This window comes from Thalassophryne amazonica, chromosome 18 (assembly GCF_902500255.1).
Source record: "Thalassophryne amazonica chromosome 18, fThaAma1.1, whole genome shotgun sequence".
Lineage (NCBI taxonomy): Eukaryota > Metazoa > Chordata > Actinopteri > Batrachoidiformes > Batrachoididae > Thalassophryne > Thalassophryne amazonica.
The window spans coordinates 37101745-37122427 of record NC_047120.1 but is presented as its reverse complement, the minus strand read 5'-3'; the positions used below and the strand labels follow the sequence as shown (position 1 = coordinate 37122427).

The window sequence follows — 20683 nt, the reverse complement described above, 5'->3', positions numbered from 1 at the left end:
TTCCTTTACTTTGGTTCTAAATCTTGGTTTTTTAAAGACTTCTATTCCTTTCAATTTATAACTACTTACTCTTTTTTCAAACATATTCTGAATGTTTGTTGGTAAAGTATTTTTATTAACTTGGTACATCGTTTGTAATATTTTCAAATCAACTAAATCATGAAATTTAAGTACCCTATACTTAATAAACAATGGATTAGATGGATCTCTAAAACCACTGTTACTAATCACTTTTAAAGCTCTTTTCTGCAAAATAAATAAAGGTTGTATATAGGTTGTATATGTTGATCCCCAGATTTCTACACAGTAAGTTAAATATGGGACAATCAATGAATTGTACAATGTTAATAAACCATAACTATTTAATGAATATTTTACTTTATGCAAAACAGCAATGGCTTTCGCTATTTTTCCTTTTATGTAATTTATGTGTGACTTCCATGTAAGATCTTCATCAATCATGACTCCTAAAAATTTCATTTCTTTTACCCTTTGTATATCCATTCCATCTATTTGTAATGACACATTATTTTCTTTCGCTCTATCATTAAACAATATGAAATTTGTCTTATTAATATTTAGTGACAATCTGTTTATATCAAACCAATGTTTAACTTTTTCCAACTCTGTATTTATCACTTGTGCTACTTCCTGTATATCTGATCCGGAGTAAAACAGCGTTGTATCATCAGCAAATAAAATGCTTGCCAAGCACATTGGATACTCACAAAATCATGATATACAAAATAAACGTTTGGGTCCAAGTACCGATCCTTGTGGTACTCCATAAATAATGTTACACAATTCTGATTTGGTATTATTTATCTGAACAAACTGTTTTCTATTTTCTAAGTAGCTTTTTACCCACTGATGTGCAACACCTCTTATTCCATATTGTTGTAACTTGTGGAGCAATCTTGAGTGGTCTATAACATCAAAAGCCTTTTTTCAGGTCAATAAAAATACTTACAAAATAATCCTTATTATCTATTGTTGTTGATATTTTCTCTATTAGTTCCATAATTGCCATAGCTGTCGAATGTTTTGTTCTGAATCCATACTGAGCATTATTTAAAATATGATGTTTCTCAATAAATTTATCCAATCTTGTTACAAAAACTTTTTCCATAATTTTAGAAAACTGTGGAAGCAATGATACTGGCCTGTAATTAGAAAATTATGTTTGTCTCCATTTTTATATAATGGGACTACCTTAGCAATTTTCATTTCATCTGGAAAAACCCCAGTTGACAGAGACAGATTACAAATATAAGTAAATGGTTCAATAACAATTTCTATTATACTTTTTACAGTCATCATGTCTAAATCTTCATGGTCAGTTGATCTTTTGCTTACACAGTTTTTACAATATTTCTTATTTCATCTTTTTCCACATTGTCCAGGAAAATACTATTGACCGTATTTACCAATGTACATAATTTATCTTCTATTATTGGTTTATTTCCCACCAGACTTGACCCTACATTTGAAAAATAATCATTAAACCCATTTGCAACTTCTTTTATATCATATATCTCTTTATTTCCTTAACAAAGTAATTTGGAATAGTTTCTTTCGTTCCATCACTATCAATCACACTTTTTATAATTCCCCATGTTACCCTCATATTATCTTTACTCTTATTTAGTTTTTCACTGTAATAATCTTTTTTTTGTTTCCTAATTATTGTTAATAGTTTATTTTATATTTTTTGTATTTATGTTCTGATTCCTTTGTTTGCAATTTTAAAAAGCACCTGTATAAATAGTTTTTCTTTGCACAAGCATTTTTTATTCCCTTTGTCAGCCATGGTTTATTTACTCTTTTCTTACTAATTTCAATTAATTTACAATTTTTATTGTATGATTTCATCAATATTTTCATAAATGAGTTATATGCTACATTAACATCACTGACATAAACTTCTTCCCAGTTTTGATTTTTAAGGTCATATTTTAATGCCTCTAAGGCTTTTACTGACTTATCTCTTTTAAAGTTTATATCAGTTTTTTTGTTGTACCTATTTTTATATTTAAATATTGAAAGAATTGGTAAATGGTCGCTAATATCTGTCATGAAGATCCCATTCTTGATAATTTCATCTGTTCTGTTTGTAAATATATTATCAATTACCGTTGCACTTTGCGATGTAATTCTGGTTGGTTTTGTTATCAAGGGGAATAACCCCAAACTATACATTGTATTCACAAAATCACTTAATCTTTGGCAGCTGGAGCTTTCTATGTTAATATTAAAGTCCCCACACATAAAAAGCGTTTTGTTTTTAATTTGATGGAATAATTCAATTATTTTATCTGTAAATTTCACAACACAAGAATCTGGTGCTCTGTATACACAACTAATTAAAATATTCTTAGATGTTTCATGTACAAGTTCCACTGTTACAATTTCTATGACATCATTCATAATTGTCATTTCTTCAACAATTGTACACATCAGATCTGTTTTTGTATACAGAGCAATACCACCGCCTTTTTTATATCTTCTGTTTACAAAATACAGCTCATATCCCTCCATTTGAACTTCATCCATGAGATCATCTTTAAGCCAAGATTCAGTGATTGCAACAATACTAAATCTATTTTTAAACTGATTTAAATAATCTTTTATTTGTGACATTTACAATACAAGCTTCGACTGTTTATATGTATGAGTGACAGGGTATCTTCTGCATTTTTCACTATTCAGCTGTTCTATACCAGTATAATACTCACAACCAATCGTTTTAAGTCAAATATACTTTCATCAATATTAGTGTCTATGTCATATATTTATCCTCTGTTTCCATGTTTGATCTGATTTTTTGTTGGTCCAACCTTGACATACACTCATGGACACAAGTTCATTCCTGCATTAAGAAGGAAAAAGGGGGGTGAATATGAGCACTGGTATCTACCAACAAGATGGTGCATCACCTCATTGCTCAGACAGATCTTTGGAATTCCTCCGCCGATATTACTCTGGTGTAATATCGGTTTCATTCATGACGCACTGACTTGCCTTGGTCACCCTACTCCCCTGATCTCAACCACACGAGTACTTTCTCTGGGTGTACCCTCAAGGAAAGGATCTACGACAACAATCGCCAGAACCTGGCAGCTTTGAAGGACAACATATGAATGGAATCAAGTGCAATTCACCTGACATGATTGGACAAGTCATCGAAAATTTCAATATTCATATTACAGCAGTTATTCATCAAAAAGGAGCCTGGATAGAGCATATTATCAACTATTAAGTAGAGACCACCAAAATGTTTCAATAAAAAAAAAATATATCAAAATATCTCACTGAATAAAAAATGAGATCAAAATGAAATTAGGGCACTTTTTTGGACCACCCTGTAGATCTCAATGGGAGACAGAGAACTATTAACTAAACAAACAACAAACTACATTGACATATATCTGATTTAAAAAGGCCTTGTATTCATGGTCTAGACATGTACTTCCATTATACACAATGGTAGGTGACACTGAATATTCACGAAAGCTTCAAAGTGACCTGCTTCTCTACCTTTCTATGAAAGCAGATGCTGGTGAGTGTTTTTTTTTTTGTAATCTATTCTAGCTGTTTATTATTGTGATACAAGTAACTCCCATTTACAGTGCTTTTTAAATGAAAACACAGATGAAAAGTGTCACAGAGGGACACCAGTGGTTTTCTGCCAGGAAAAAAATAAAAATAAATAATATAATAATAATAAAGCTATATGGACATGGGGCCCTGTGGTAGAATGCACGATATCAGAGTCACCAAACAACTCTCAAGTAGCCAAAAATAAAGTGTGAGGGTGTGAGCATTTAATAATAGTGAGCACAGAAAGACTATTTTAAAAATGCTTACAGTCAGAAAACCTTACCCTGGTCCAAAAAGTGCTGCTTCCAGAGAGACTGACACTGAGTGTGTCAGGGCCTTGGTTTAAAAATAATTGAATGAGCTGCCCAATAAGTGTGCTTTTACTAGAATTATTTTCAAACAAAGCAATTATAATCATTCATTCACTATACCCGCTTCCTCCAATTAAGGATCACAGGGGAGGCTGGAGCTCTTACCAGAAGTCAAAGAACATGAGGCGGGGTACACCCGGGATAGTTCGCCAGTCTATTACAGGGCACAATTATTTAGTGTCATATTTGTAACTATGCAGTGTTCTAGAAATACTGGTGACAATACTAAACACTAAAGTAGCATAGTACCACCCATTGAGCGGTACCATCATATTTCCTTCATATTAGTATACAGTACAATGTACAGTACAAACTCTGTGGCAGAAATATACTGTAAAACATTATTGCTGGTCAAGATGATGTTGTCATATTTGGAACAACAAAGTATTCTTGAAGTATTCATGGTAATACCATAACCCCAAATCAAACAACAGTCATCAAGAGATGACACTCTGCCTTATCCCCACAAATCAGTGATACAAAGTGTCGGGCGATCACCCAAGAACACCCTTATGCTCAGTGGTTCCACCTAATCTGCTAACCGCTAATTAGCGGAATAGCTTTTCAGATAACTTTTATAAACCACCAGCGGACCAATTAGCTTCCACTAAGTTGAGTTCCGCTAACATTTTTGTTTTTTCTGGAAAGGCGAGTGAAGCTTAACGGTCAAAAACATTTGTTAACCCTAAAATCATACATGTTAGTTCCTGTTTATGAACAGGAACAAATATTGTGTTTATGAACACAGTACGGGTGAGCCGTTAGTTCCGTTAGCAGTTTAGCGGAGGGTTAGCATAACCACTGCTTATGCTAAATATTAATGAAATTGGTTGACTGGTTCCTGAGATATCACACTCACAAGTGAAAATGGACGGACAGAAGGATGGAGGAACAGACCGACATGCTGATCACTTTATCCCCCCATATTTCATAATGGGGGGATGAAAAGGAATGGAAAATGCAACAAAACACAGAGTAATTCCAACATTTACTTTGTCCATTTCACTGCAGACTGTATGAATAAAAGATATTTCATGTTTTGTCTAATTAACTTCATTCATTTTGGTCATATATGTCTGGTCCTACATTTCAGTGTATAGTCTCTATTTGGAATGATGCTGAATTTCAAATTAAACTAAGGATGTACTACTGATCTGGGAAAGACCCCAAGTATTTCTGGAAATAATATGTAAAATGATACAACTTAATTATTACAGCAGATAGATTAGCTGTCAAATTAATGTTCTTTACTGGTCACTGTATCAACAGGTTTCATTGCATGAATATGTTACAAGGATGTTGCCTCATATAAAGCCCAAGAAAGCCAAGTCTCTCATCGGCCCCATTAATAGACCTAATAATTCTATACCATCCGGTAAACCACAGGAGCCTATTCTCATTACATTCCTTTGTTCCAAATTCATTTTCTGCCTCACATTTATCGACTTGATTAAAGGGTAAGAGAAGGCTGATTAATTATTAACAGGCTTCCATCTCTTCTTTTTGGTTTCACCATACTGTAATTATTTCCTCTTACTCACACTCTCCTGGTTCGACTCATCTTTGATTTAGTGTCTCTTGCTGCGCAAGCAAATACGTGGACACACACACACACGAGCACACGTTCAATTTAATTAGAAGCCAATTACAGAAAACGCTTTGCTGCTATTCTTTTTTTTAACATCCTTTCCCCTCTAATTGTTCCATCTAAGGTGTGAAACACAGAAAACAAGAGTAAGAGCAAAATAAAATTGTTAAATTGATTAGCTGTCATGTCCCACAGCAACCCAATGAGACAGGAATATAATTCAGAGGTGAAAAATATCCAGCTGAATCTCCTTTTGAAAAAGAACAATAGATGATCGGAACCCTGCAGAAATCTTATGATGTTAATAACAATGGATTTTGTGTTGCCTGGTCTACATATTGTAGACCAGTGAATCTTAAAGTGTGAGTCATGGTCGCCACATGAGGCCGCATGAAGAATTTGCTGTTCTTGCTGAGCTCACTAGATGGGCGTCTCTTAAATCAATTCAAATACTTCAAAATTGTGATTACAGGTTTGGGTGAGCTGCAGAAGATTTTCAGATTTCAAGGTGGGTCACATCTTTCTTAAGCTACATTGTGCAGGATTTATGGGAGAATGTACTGCAGAATTCATAACCATCTGTGCATTTGTGTATAATTATCTGAAACAACAAATTGATGTGTTTTTATAAACTCAGAATGAGCCTTTCACATTTAGTTGGAGGCAAGTCCCCTCATGGATGATGCCATGTTGCACCGTCATGTTGATACAGTAGCCCAAAGGGAAATACGTACTACATCTTTTGCATTTTTGCAGAGTGGCCGGAAGACTGACCAAAGATTAAGAGGAATCAATGATTTCTCCCCTGTAACCTGTCTACTGGTTGCTAGTGGAAGCCGGCAACCCCCATTTTTGTGAAATTTGCTGTTTTGCAGTTTGAATCTCGCAGCGTCTCGCAGTCCGTGACTTACGTGAGAGGTCAGTTTCACCAGAGTTCCGGTTTAGGGCACAATGTAAATGCACCTCACGAAGTATGGACAACAAGACAACACTGGGGCACAGCAGATGTTCATCACAGGTGTTACACCTCTTCTAGACCCTCTCAATGTGGAAGAACGTGTCATCATCCTAATCGCTGGTGAACTCACTGAATCATCGCCATCTACATCCTCGCTCATTATTATTTACATGGCTTTGAAACGGTAGAAACCTGCTGGCACCCGGGTGCATTCTGGGAAGCACAGGGGGCTGCCAGGGGGTTTATGGGAAATGTTAAAGTACTGAATGGAGGACCACGTAAGGGAGCATGATACCCCTGTCTCAGTTAGGGTTCGCTTAGGACAACCATAACAATAAGGAAAAGACAACTTACAACTTTTTATGTTCACTCAGATAATCTGGCATGTTGGTGTCTATGATGTTATCAGTATCTCCCAGCAGAAAATATGTGGGACATACATAGCATTGCATAGTTTATTTGAAAAGTTACTTTATTAGTTTCTTTATACAGTTACTTTGTTAGCAACTGTATGTAGATACTTTTATTAGCAGCTGCCGGCAACTTGTAGCTATAAGTAATGTGTCAATAAGATAACGAGCAATCTAACTTGGTTACACTACAGATTTTATTAAATGGTATGGGATTTTGCCAACTTCTGATTGGCCCATTCCCCACGTTCTGAGCTGTACCACATGCCGAGGTTGACCGCTGGACCCAAGTAGACTGCGCGTTGCAAAACGGTACACCTCGCATGCAGCGTAGCGCTAGCTAATCGAGCGACGTCTTTCTATCGATAACGACCAATCAGATAATGCGATACAACACCTACTTTGGCTGTCAGTTTGTTCACAAGATGGCAGAAGACAGGTTTGCATCTATTAGCAACGCTGACTTAAAATTAATTTTACACGAAAAAGATGCGAAGTACACCCGCAGAAAACACAGTCAGCAGCCAACCTGTTTCGCAAGTATGTCCACTGAAAAGGGACATGTGCCCAACTTTGAAACTTATGATAGATGGATGCTTGACGGAGTACTCGGGACGATTTTACGCGGAAGCTAGACGGGCAAATGGCAAAATTTATATGAAACAAGTCTGAAGACTCTTCGTCATGGACTTAACAGACATCTCCAGTCGATCGATGGGATGTCGGTGCAGTATGACAGTAAACAATAAAGAGTTGAAACTTGAGATTGATTTTTCAGTTATAGTATGTTTGACAAACTCCCAATTTTCTTGTTTACCATATAATAAAGCAGTTACAAGCAGAGCTCAGATTTTGATGTACCTGTGATTATACGGACCTGGTCCAGGTCCGTATAATCACACGTACACCAAAATCAAAAGTCTATAATCAGCATAGTACTAATAGTTACTTTGCCGAGTACTCAGTCCTTAAAAATAACCAAGTTAGATTACTAGTTACTTTATTAGTTACATTCAGCAGCTGTCGACAAGTTGTCTGCAGAGGTCAAAATGTTGTATAACGGTCCTGGGTGAAATGGCCTAGTTGTGCTAAAACTCTGCATTACCTTGCTGTTGCAATAATACAATGAGCAAAACAACACAAGGGCGAGGGGATAGGTATGAAATCCCGTGAAAGCCTCGCACACCGGCTGAAATATCAGAAAAAAAAAAGCCTCCTCCTCCTCCTTTTACAAATATGCATACTCCACAATCCATCTCTCTCACTCTTGCTCCCTAAAGCATGCAATCTCTGGTTCGCAGGGGAAAACCTCCCCTAATAAACATCCACAGGAGCTTCTTTGCAGTCGCAGCCTTTGGACTGCTTGACAGAATGCCAAGAGGATGTATGCGCAAAGCCGCATATGATGGTGTATTGTGTACACACGCCTTTATTGTCGTGATGGTGATGACAGGAAAGAGAACGCATCAAGAGGATGGGCATTAAAGGTGTGATTTTGTTATTCATGTCCTGAATGAATCAATCACAGAACATCACGGTGAGAGTAACTGTGTGTGGAGTCTGTGTACAGGAGTGTTCTCAACATCATCTCACCCCAAGCAACATTTTTTTTTTCCTCCCAGTAGAAATCTTGTTCATTGCTCAGGATAGTCCCAGGATATCACCTTTCCTGGAATTTTCCTTGTTATGGATTTTTTTTTTCTGTATATGTAAATTAAATTAATATAACAGCTTTGGATAACGGGCAGCATGGTGGCTTAGTGGTTAGCACTGTTGCCTCACAGCGAGAAGGTCATGGGTTCAATTCCCGTGGCCTTTCTGTGTGGAGTTTGCATGTTCTCCCCGTGTTTTGCGTGGGTTTCCTCCGGTGCTCCGTTTCCTCCTCCCACATCCATAGACATGCGGGAATCTTTAAATTGTTTGTAGGTGTGTGTGTGGGTGTGTGTGTGTTTGTCTGTTTGTGGCCCTGCAACAGACTGGCGTCCTGTCCTGGGTGTACCACGCCTCTCGCTCTATGGCTGCTGGGATAAGCTCCAGCCCCCCCCGCGACCCTTAAATGGACTAAGCGGTAGAAGATGAGTCAGTGAGTGAGCTTTGGATAACATCATATGTCATCAAATTATATAAATTGGTACCTTACCAAAGTATACTTCTAATTCTATATAATCGGTCATCTATATACACGGAACAAAAATATAAACCCAACATTTTTTGTTTTTGCTCTCATTTTTCATGAGCTGAACTTAAAGCTCTAAAACATTTTCTATATACATAAAAAAACCTATTTCTTTCAAATATTGTTCATAAATCTGTCTAAATCTGTGTTCGTGAGCACTTCTTTGCTGAGATAATCCATCCCACCTCATAGGTGTGGCATCTCAAGATGCTGACTAGTCAGCATGATTAGTGCACAGGTGTGCCTAAGGCTGGCCATAATAAAAGGCCACTCTGAAATGTTCAGTTTTATCACACAGCACAATGCCACATATGTCGCAAGTTTTGAGGGAGCGTGCAGTTGGCATGCTGACTGCAGGAATGTCCACCAGAACCTGCTGCCCGTGAACTGAATGTTCATTTCTCTACCATAAGCCATCTCCAAAGATGTTTCAGAGAATTTGGCAGTACATCCAACCAGCCTCACAACCGCAGACTACATGTAACCACACCAGCCCAGGACCTCCACATCCAGCATGTTCACGTCCAACATCGTCTGAGACCAGCAACCCGGACAGCTGCTGCAACAATTGTTTTGCAGAACCAAAGATTTTCTGCACAAACTCTCAAAAACCGTCTTAGGGAAGCTCATTTGCATGCTCGTCATCCTTATCAGTGTCGCGACCTGACTGCAGTTCGTCACTGTAACTGACTTGAGAGGGCTAATGCTCACATTTGACGGTGTCTGGCTGCTGATCAACTCTATATGAAGGAGATATGTTGCACTGCGTGAGGCAAATGGTGGTCACACCACATACTGATCCCCAGACTCCCCCAATAAAGCAAACCTGCACATTTAGAGTGGCCTTTAATTAATAATAAATAAATGGACTGCATTTATATAGCCCTTTTCCATCTGCATTAGATGCTCAAAGCGCTTTACAATAATGCCTCACATGCTCCACAAAGTCAGGGTGCTGCCATCCAAGGTACTCACTACACACCGGGAGCAACTAGGGGATTAAGGACCTTGCCCCTTAGTGATTTTCAATTTCAATTTCAATTTATTTTCATTTATATAGTGCCAAATCACAACAGAGTTGCCTCAAAGCACTTCACACAGGTAAGGTCTAACCTTACCAACCCCCAAAGCAACAGTGATAAGGCTGGGATTTGAACCGAAGGTCCTCTGGTCTCAAGCCAAACGCTTAACCACTAGACCATCACCTCCCAACACAAAATACACAAATAGCCTGAAATAACAAATAATTTACAAACAAACATAAACCTTACATGATTGATTTAATTCTTACATATCTGTGTGGAAACTTTAGATTTCAAAAATTTGTCAGTAAAACGTCATCTTTGAATTTTCAAATCACAGGATAAAAAGATATAGAGACAAACTGCTGATGCCTCATCACACAAATGTGACCAAAAATGGGTTTAGTCTAGACTACGTACCACACAATGAACAGTACGCAGTCAGGTTGGATTTTTTTTTTCATTTTTATTTATTGACTTATTTTGTATAACTTGGAGAAAGATGATTTTTTTTTTTTTTACTATCATCCCATGCTAAAGAACATTCTGAGCAAAAGAAACTAAATAACAGTATCACTATATATATATATATATATATACAGTAGTGTTCAGAATAATAGTAGTGTGACTATGACTATGTGACTAAAAAGATTAATCCAGGTTTTGAGTATATTTCTTATTGTTACATGGGAAACAAGGTACCAGTAGATTCAGTAGATTCTCACAAATCCAACAAGACCAAGCATTCATGATATGCACACTCTTAAGGCGATGAAATTGGGCTATTAGTAAAAAAAGTAGAAATGGGGGTGTTCACAATAACAGTAGCATCTGCTGTTGACGCTACAAACTCAAAACCCTTATGTTCAAGCTGCTTTTTTAGCAATCCTGTGAATCACTAAACTAGTATTTAGTTGTATAACCACAGTTTTTCATGATTTCTTCACATCTGCGAGGCATTCATTTTGTTGGTTTGGAACTCGTTTACTAGTGTGCTTGGGGTCATTGTCTTGTTGAAACACCCATTTCAAGGGCATGTCCTCTTCAGCATAAGGTAACATGACCTCTTCAAGTATTTTGACATATCCAAACTGATCCATGATACCTGGTATACGATATATAGGCCCAACACCATAGTAGGAGAAACATGCCCATATCATGATGCTTGCACCACCATGCTTCACTGTCTTCACTGTGAACTGTGGCTTGAATTCAGAGTTGGGGGTCGTCTCACAAACTGTCTGCGGCCCTTGGACCTAAAAAGAACAATTTTACTCCCATCAGTCCACAAAATATTCCTCCATTTCTCTTTAGGCCAGTTGACGTGTTCTATGGCAAATTGTAACCTCTTCTGCACATCTTTAATTTAACAGAGGGACTTTGTGGGGGATTCTTGCAAACAAATTAGCTTCACACAAGCGTCTTCTAACTGTCACAGCACTTACAGTAACTCCAGACTGTCCTTTGATTATCCTGGAGCTGATGAATGGGTGAGCCTTTGCCATTCTGGTTATCCTGCTATCCATTTTGATGGTTGTTTTCCGTTTTCTTCCACGCGTCTGTTTTTTGTTTTTTTTTTTGTCCATTTTAAAGCATTGAGATCATTGGGTAGATGAACAGCCTATAATTTTTTGCACACTGCGTATAAGTTTTCCCCTCTCCAGTCAACTTTTAATCTAACGACGCTGTTCTTCTGAACAGTGTCTAGAATGTCCACATTTTCCTCAGGCTTTCAAAGAGAAAAGCATGTTCAAACAGGTGCTGGCTTCATCCTTAAATAGGGTCACCTGATTCCACAACCTGTTTTGTTCCCACAAAATTGACGAACTCACTGAAGGCATGCCACACTAATGTTATTGTGAACACCTCCTTTCTACTATTTTTTACTAATAACCCAATTTCATAGCCTTAAGAGTGTGCATATCATGAATGCTTGGTCTTGTTGGATTTGTGAGAATCGACTGCATCTACTGGTACCTTGTTTCCCATGTAACAATAAGAAATATACTCAAAACCTGGATTATCTTTTGAATCACATAGCACTACTATTATTCTGAACACTACTGTGTGTGTGTATATATATATATATATATATATATATATATATTATATATATATATATAGATATTATATATATATATATATATATATATATTATATATAACGAGGTATCTTATAAACTAACCGGCAGTTTATAAAAAAAACTATATGGATTTGAATGACATGCAGATTACACCAATCATGCTTGAACCCTCGTGCGCATGAGTTTTTTTCACGCGTGTCAGATGACGTCATTTCCCTGTGGGCAGGCTTTGAGTGAGCACTGGTCATGCCCTCTCGGGCTGAATTCCTTTGTTTGAGACGCTGCTCAAGACGGCGCGCGTTGCTTTATCAAACTTTTTTCAGGATCTGTGAGGGATATCCGAGTGGACACTATTCGAGAATTCAGCTGGTTTTCGGTGAAAAGTTTAACGGCTGATGAGAGATTATGGGGGTTTCTGTCCCTTTAAGGACGTTCCCATGGAGCGGGACGTCACGCAGCGCTCCCAGGCGACGTCGTCTGGCTGTTTCGAGCTGAAATCATCCTAATTTAAGGCTTAATTCACCCAGGACAATCGTGAGAGAACAGAGAAGATTCAGAAGAGGCCGGCATGAGGAGTTTATTGCGGACATTCCACTGTTAAAGGTCATTTTGTAATGAAAGAACGTGCGCGCAAATTCGCCGAATAGTTTCCGTGACGACGCTGCGAATCTGTGTGCGCTGCGACAGGAAAAAACACCTCCGTGTTGAAAAACCATTTGTAAAATTCAGGCGGCTTTTGATGGCTTTCAACAAGTGAGTATCTGAGAAATTGTTTAACAGCTTGGTATGTTCCAACTTGTCCGTTAAGGTTTCCAACGGAGGTGTTTTTCCTGTCCGCGACCCCCCGCGGTCGGGTCCGGCCCGACATGCGACTCTGCCCGCACGTTCTTTCATTACAAAATGACATTTAACAGTGGAATGTCCGCAAAACTCCTCATGCCAACTTCTTCTGAAAGTTCTCTGTTCTCTGACGACTTACTGGGTCAACAGAGCCTGAATGTGGAAGTTTCAACTTGAAACAGCGAGATGACGCCGCCTCAGAGCGCAGATCGCCGTCAGGCGCCGTGGGCCATCCTTACGGCGACACTACTAGACCAAAATCTCTCATCAGCCGTTAAAATTTCAAAGAAAACCAGCTGAATTTATCGAATGGTGTCCCACTCAGTTGTGCCTTACAGTTTTTGAAAAAGTTTAGCAAACAAAGCAGGCAGTCCTCTGAGCCATTCCTAACAATGAAAAAACGACGAGAGAGGTGGACCACTCCTCACTCAAAGACTGCCCACAGGCGATGTACGTACCGACAGGCGTGAAAAAACTCTCGCATGCGCACGAGGGTTCAAGCATGTCTGATGTAATCACGTGATTCAAATCCATATGGTTTTTGAAAAAATAATAAGGTCGGATACTTTTCTAATAGACCCTCGTATATATATATATATATAGTGGGCACAGTAACTGCTAATTAGCAAAGCTACTTTTTTGTTCACAAATTAGCTTTGCAGCTAACTTTGAAAACCATTCAGCGGACCAATTAGCTCTGCTAAGTTTAGTTCCACTAAACTTTCAGTCCGCTAAACACTTTTTTGTTTGTAAGTGAATAGAGTTTAACGGTCAAAATGTTTGTAAACCCTAAAATCATCCATGTTAGTTCCTGCCTGTTGTGTGTCTGCAACTGTCAGGCCGGTGTTCTGTCTAGATAAGCTCCTGTAGCATAAATAGACAGTTAGTGGGCTGCTTTAATGACATGCAAATCTATACTTTTTTAAAAGTGAAAATACACTTTTTGTGTGTTTTTATGTAAAGACAAAACTGTGGGTTTTCTTCGGTGGGGAAGTCAACACAATGGTGTGGTGCTGATTTTACCAGTCGCGTTGAATGCGACACGGATGAGCCGTTCCAGTAACAGTTTATAAATGTAATACAAAGATAAAATATGATAGCTAAAGCCCCTTTCACACTGCGTATACTGCAATGTACTGCTTGGACAAAGATGACGACAGTGATTGGGATTTATTTTTTTATTATTTTGTGGTTTGTTCCTTTTGTGTTGTGATCCTGAATTTACCCAGCATCCCCTGCGGCGCTTAAACTTGAAACTGGTTTATCAGTAGCCAATAAGTGTAATCCGATGTGGTCGCGATCGAGTAAATACTAAAAGTTAGCGGTAAGTTAGCGGTAACTTCTGCATTTTTTTTTTTATTTTTTGCAGTTTATCCGTTTAGCATTATAAAAGTAACTTTTCAGTTAGCGGATTAATGGTTATCAAAGCTAACATTCCGGTTAGCTGTGCTCACCACTGACTGTGTGTGACGGAGGCCAACAGGTTGTAATGTAGACGTCACCCAATCAATGTTATATACAGTTTTGGAAATGGTGTGTTTTTTTTTTTTTTGTGAAAGGTAAGGATAACTAGCACTAGTACTTTCCTGTTGCTTTCCATGCCCGGGTGAGTGAGACCGTGTGGCACAGTGTTAGTTTCACAGCTCAACATGCCATTGAGTGTTTTATCCCATGTAAGCAACCTTAAAATTAATTGAAATGCTTAAGATGCTACCAGCGCACGCCATTTTAGCAAAGCAGTCAAGCAGCTACACAGTTTACACAGCTCACATTTACAAGTGCAATGGAAAAAAAAATCCCCTACCCCACCTCACCCCAAACACACTCCAGAAAAACACAGCACAATGACAAACAATCCATTACACAAGTTGAAGCACCTGACAATACGCAGCAGACTGAAAAATCCCACCAGTATATTGGGAAACCCAACCCTAAAGTGCTAAATCGGATGCTGCCACGAGCTGCTGGGTTCTCTCCACATATCACTGTGCGTGTCATTGAAAGTGAAGGCAGGCCCTCGGCATGAGAGGAAGAATTACAGCACTTTGGCTTTAATAGACTCTGTGGGTGACAATGCTAACCGTTACACCTCCGTGCTGGCCTACCACTGAGACAGCAGCGGTGACAGACTTGAAAAAGCCACCACCGGGGCAAACAAAGCCAGAGAACCAAGTCAGCAAAGGTGGGAAAGGAAGCACAGAGGCATTACTGCAGGAAAGATTTTCATCTGTGCTGTGATAGTAGATGGTAAAGTGCGGGCTGATGTTTTCTCATCTTTGGTTCTTTGCACTGGCAGCAAAAGGTGCAAATGTGCACAGGGAAAACAGCAGCAAAAGATGACGAGAGTGGCACAAAACAAGGAAACGCAGGCAAGCAAAATGGTAATTTCTTCCTTCTCCCAGAATGGCATGAAGTGCATACTGACAAAAATGTATATATATATATATATATATATGCTAGTGAACTAAATATACGCAAGTGTTTGCATGTGTGCATCAGTGGATGTTGTGCAAAACTCAACAGCTGCTTGATATACAGTTTTAATTCTGTTGCTCAGTTTTGCAAGATGGAAGTTTATATAGAATCAATGCCACCTAATCTCTGGCAGATGTGTTTGCCAGTGTTTCTTTGCAGGAAAGTTAAGTCTTTGGATCCTGGTGCTTCCTGTCTTACTGTATAGTTGTGAGACTTCTTGGACACTAACCAATAACTTAAGGTGATGACTGGTTATCTTTGATACTACAGTAGGTTGCTTCGGAGGATCCTTGAGTACCACTGGAATGACTTTGTGTTAATGAGCGAATACCGAAGGAGACTAAGATGAGGGAGCGTCAACTCGCAACTTGCATATGCAACACTTTCCATCTTGTTTGTTTTCATAAATCACAGCATATGTGTTGGAATTGGTCATGCACATCATCTCGGCCCAGTTTTGTGCATGTGCAATGGTTAAAAATGTGGACCCCTGGACCTTCAGACTCCTGCAACGGTATCAGCATTGATCACTAACCCTGAAAACCCAAACGAAGGGAATCCAGAATTTCATACAACTTTGTAAAGAACATTAACTGCTGAGGTTACACTGGGGAAGATGGAGTAATACTGTCTGAGAGCCTCATTTCTGTTTTCAGATTATCACTGTCTGTTACAGTTAAAAAAAAATAACCTGCAATAAAAATGAAAAAAATAAAAGACTATAAAGTAAAAAGACAAAAGCTGAGCCCCTCAAAAAAGTTGATGACAATGGACAATACGCTGCTCTTAATAAAATCTTAAAGAGCACAGTGAATTATACATGACGATATGGCGAGGCATCAGCCTGAACATCCATAAAATTGTCAGCTGTGTATTAACGATTCTCTTTGTTGAACTCCGTCCCAACACACACCGCCCTCCTCTGCGATCATCTGCAACACGTCTTCAAACACACTCATGCGAGAGGTAAACGTTCTCCAAAAATAAGCTCGACAAAAAGGACATGGCTAACAAATACATGCTGGGAACAGAGAGCACGTTTTTAGCAAGCAGTGATAACAATTGCATGAAGTCAAATATTTATTTTGCTTCCTTCAAGATAGAAAGAGTGGTGCTGCCTTTATGGCAATTATATGTTTGTGTAGAACATGCCGAGAAACAGAAGCTTATAAAAATGCACTCTCTGTCCAAGACATCCTGCTGCATGATCTTTCGCTTCATGTCCGGTGACATTCCGGACATGAAGCGAAAGATCATGCAGCAAATATTATTCCCTGTTTGCAGGTGATTTAATTTTTAGTAATGATGGCAGCAGCTATTATGTCCAAGGATCTTCCATTTCCGATTCCCCACAGATTGTCATGATGCACTTTTCTGTGTAGAAAGTTGTTACTCCCGTGTCGTCACATGTGCCAAGCATGTATGTTCCAACAGGGCAGAGGAGGACACAGGGGCAGAACCAGAGACACAGGGCTGGAGTCCGTGTGAAAACAACAGCCAGTTCTGGGAGCAGATAATTAGATACTTAAATGTGGTGTTAAACATGTTCTATCTCTCTCTCTCTCTCTCTCTCTCTCTCTCTCTCTCTCTCTCTCTCTCTGCTTTTGCTTGTTCCCATCTCATTCTGTCTTCCACCTGCTCTCACTCATATGGCTAATCGCACATGTGTTTGACGTCAGGGCGACAAATATTTCTTACAAATGTCACAGCACTATACCTAAGTTGTAACACTTACATGCTACTGTTTGTGAAAGGCTTTACAGGGGTTCCAATGTACAAAGGAGGGTACAACCCTGCTTGACATGAATGTGGACCATATTTAATCAAAGCATCCTAAAGCTACAATGTGTAGGATTTACTGTTATCTAGTGGTGAGATTGCAGAATGCATTATGCTGTCACAGGTCACAGTTTTGTTTGCCTTTATTTTTTCATGTCTGTGGCACCAGGTGTTCATGCTCCTTTCTTTTCTCTTGTGATAAAGAATATATTGTTTGAGCCTCCATTTCTCAAAAAAATCTAATGAAATTCCATTAAACATTTGTAGCTTTCAAACAGTGATGTAAGTCCTTTTAATACAGAATTGAGAACACTGCTCTCAATAATGAGACCCACTGGGGTGACCAAAGGGGCCAAAGGGGTGGTCCACTGCCGAAACAGTTTGTCACCCCCTTGAGTCTGGTTTGCTGGAGGTTTCTTCCTCAGTGTGAGTTTTTCCTTTACCACTGTAACCTGTGTGCTTGCCTAGGGGTTGGTAAGGTTAGACTTTACTTGTGTGAAGCACCTTGAGGCAGCTTTGTTGTCATTTGTTGCTGTATAAACTAATAAATTGAATTGTTCCAAACATAGGCCCTGCAAAGATTTCAAAATGTAGAAAAATAGTTTAGAGTGTGCCATTACTAAATTGCAGTGTTGATGAAAAGTTTTTCTGTTTCCAACGCCACACTTTCTTACTTTCCCATTCTGTTGTATAATTTATAAGTAAATAAGTAAAGTTATTATATAGCCCATTTCAAGATAAAATCACCAAGTGCTTTACAGTGAGAAATAAAATGGAATCACAGAAATTAAAAAACACCAGTAACATAAACTAATTTTCTTTTAACTAGTTACCGTTACTGCTGTTACTGCCTGTACAAGTGGCCTTGAGCTTCTCTTTCCGACAGAGTCCACAGAACATAGATGTTGTGGCAGTGCATTCCACAGTTTGGGAGCTACAGCCTCTCCTTTGGTCTTCAGCTTTGAACTTGGTACAACCAACAGGTTCTGGTCCAAGGACCTCAGAGACGTGCTTGTTACATAAGTGTGCAAGAGTTCACTGATGTAGAGTAGCATTTGACTATGCAGAGCTCTAAATGTCACCACCAGTATTTTAAAATTTGTTGTCTGAACTGAAGGGAAGCCATGCAATGAGGACCACAATGGGTATTACAAAAGACGTCTTAGATATCTTGTAAGAAGCTTTCTGGACTGTTTGTAAGCAATCCAGAGAAGACTTGCTGAGCCTAGGGAACAGCGAATTACAATAGTCAAGATGTGATTGAAATAAAAGCATGTATGTCCATTTCCAGCTGAGGTTCTAAGGTGTGCAATGTTCCATAAATGGAAGAAGCAAGATTGCCAAGAGATTGCACAAGAACAGCAAATGTGTCAAAATCGAGAGCCTGGTCAAATGTACACCCAGATTCTGACTGCTGAGTGAACAGAAGAGGACAGAGAGCCAAGGTTTTTAATCACTGAGGGAACAAACTCCTCAGGGCCACAAAAAAAGACTTCAGTTTTTGCTGTATTAAGTGACAGAGAGTTAGTAGCCATCCAGTATTTTATGGCATTAATATAGTTTTGAAGGACAGATACCTCAGTAACATTTGTGGAGTAAAGGAGATATACAGCTGTATGTCATCTGCATAACAATGATATGAGACATCATCAAAAGAACTCAAGCTGGATCCAAGTGGGAACAAGTACAATGCAAGTAAAAATAGGTCCCAGAGCAGAACCTTGGGGCACACCGCAGGACAGAACGGCAGAAGAGGACCAAATATTAGCTGCAGCAACTGAGATAGACTGGATGAAAAACCAATCCTGGGCTCAGCCAGAGATGCCCACCCATGTCCTTCATCTCTCAATTAAAATGATCACAGTGTCAAAAAGCCACAGACAGATCCAAAAGTACAATTATCGAATATTCACATGAAAATAGCATTGTGCTTAAAATATCATGTGAACCTCTAAGAAGAGCTGTTTCAGTAGAATGTGATGGAACCCAGATTGAAATTTGTCAAGAATATTGTTTGTCAGCTAAAACCCTTGGCCACCAGTTTTTCTAAAAGCCTGGAGATAAAAGGCAATTTTGAAATTGGTCTAAACGGTCTGAGGAATGAAGAGGCAGCATTAGGCTTTTATAAAAGAGGGGGAATAACAGCCTGTTTAAAATACTGAGGGACACAGCCAGCAATCAATGATCGGTTGATTAGTGAATATACACACGGAGCAGTGGTGTGGATAACCTTTTGGAATAACGAGGGTGGGGACGATATCAAGATGGAAGATGGAGGCTTCATTCTCTCACCCAGACTGATGAGCTCATTCAGTGATATTGGTGTGAAATTGTTGGCCAGGTGGACATGGGCAGGAGAAGGAAGAGAGGGATTGATGTTTTTCCCTGATATCACAGATTTCACTGATAAAAAAGACAAAAAGTTCTCACAGTCTTCATTAGACTGAATGGTTGCAGCAGGAGATGCAGGTGTACCAATATCTCTGATCGTGTGGAAATAAATGCTCCACTTTTTGATAGGTTCTCTTAAACTACTGTCAGGGGGAGGAGCTATTCAAAGGGGCGTGTCTGGTTTCAAAAGGAGCCACTTTTTAAAAGAATTAACAAAACCATTTTACATCAACTGAAATAAAAATTTCATAGAGATTAAAAACATCAGAAAATGCATCTGCAGAAAGATTATTAAAAATGCGAGACCACATCACATGTGGAAGCGGATGGACAATCCAATTTAAGAGACAAAAAGAAATATAAACATGATCAGAAATAAAAATGTCCTCAGAATAATAGAGACAATAGAGTAACAGAGTAAAAACAAGATCTAAAACATGACCTTTGTTATGTGTGGGGCCAGACACATGTTGGAATCAGATTTCATCAGACTGATGAATTAGCAGCAGATTATCTGAAGCATCATCAACATGGAAATTAAAATCTCCAACAATTGAAAGTCTCAGCAGCCTCAGAGTGGCGATACAAAGTTGATGAAGTCTTTGAAGGAAGGGGGTCCAGGGACCAGATGGACCATCAAAACACAATAAAAAGGATGGATTCTTCCAACTTTTAAAATCTGAGATTCAAATGATGAGAAAGCCTCTGTGTTACCCATCAACACACAAAGCTGCTACTTAAAAACCACAGTCCTCAACCACATCGTGAAGAACGTGGTGAGCTGAAGAATGGTCATTTTGGGACAGAGTTCAATCAGGGGGCTGTGTTTCCATTTCCCCTTTGTTTTAGTCAGAAACAAAAAGCCCAGGTCCTTCCACAGAATATAATCGTTCAGGACAAAAGTCTTATTTGTAACTAGGAGGTGATGGTCTAGTGGTTAAGCGCTGGGCTTGAGACCAGAGGATCCTTGTTTCAAATCCCAGCCTGACC

At 38.9% G+C, this 20683-nt stretch overlaps 1 protein-coding gene across 1 annotated transcript in view; it reads right to left on the bottom strand.

Annotated features, from left to right (window-relative positions):
- The window catches only part of sdk2b (sidekick cell adhesion molecule 2b), a 1022446-nt gene that overhangs the window by 618902 nt on the left and 382861 nt on the right, over positions 1–20683 (bottom strand). The window lies entirely within an intron of this gene.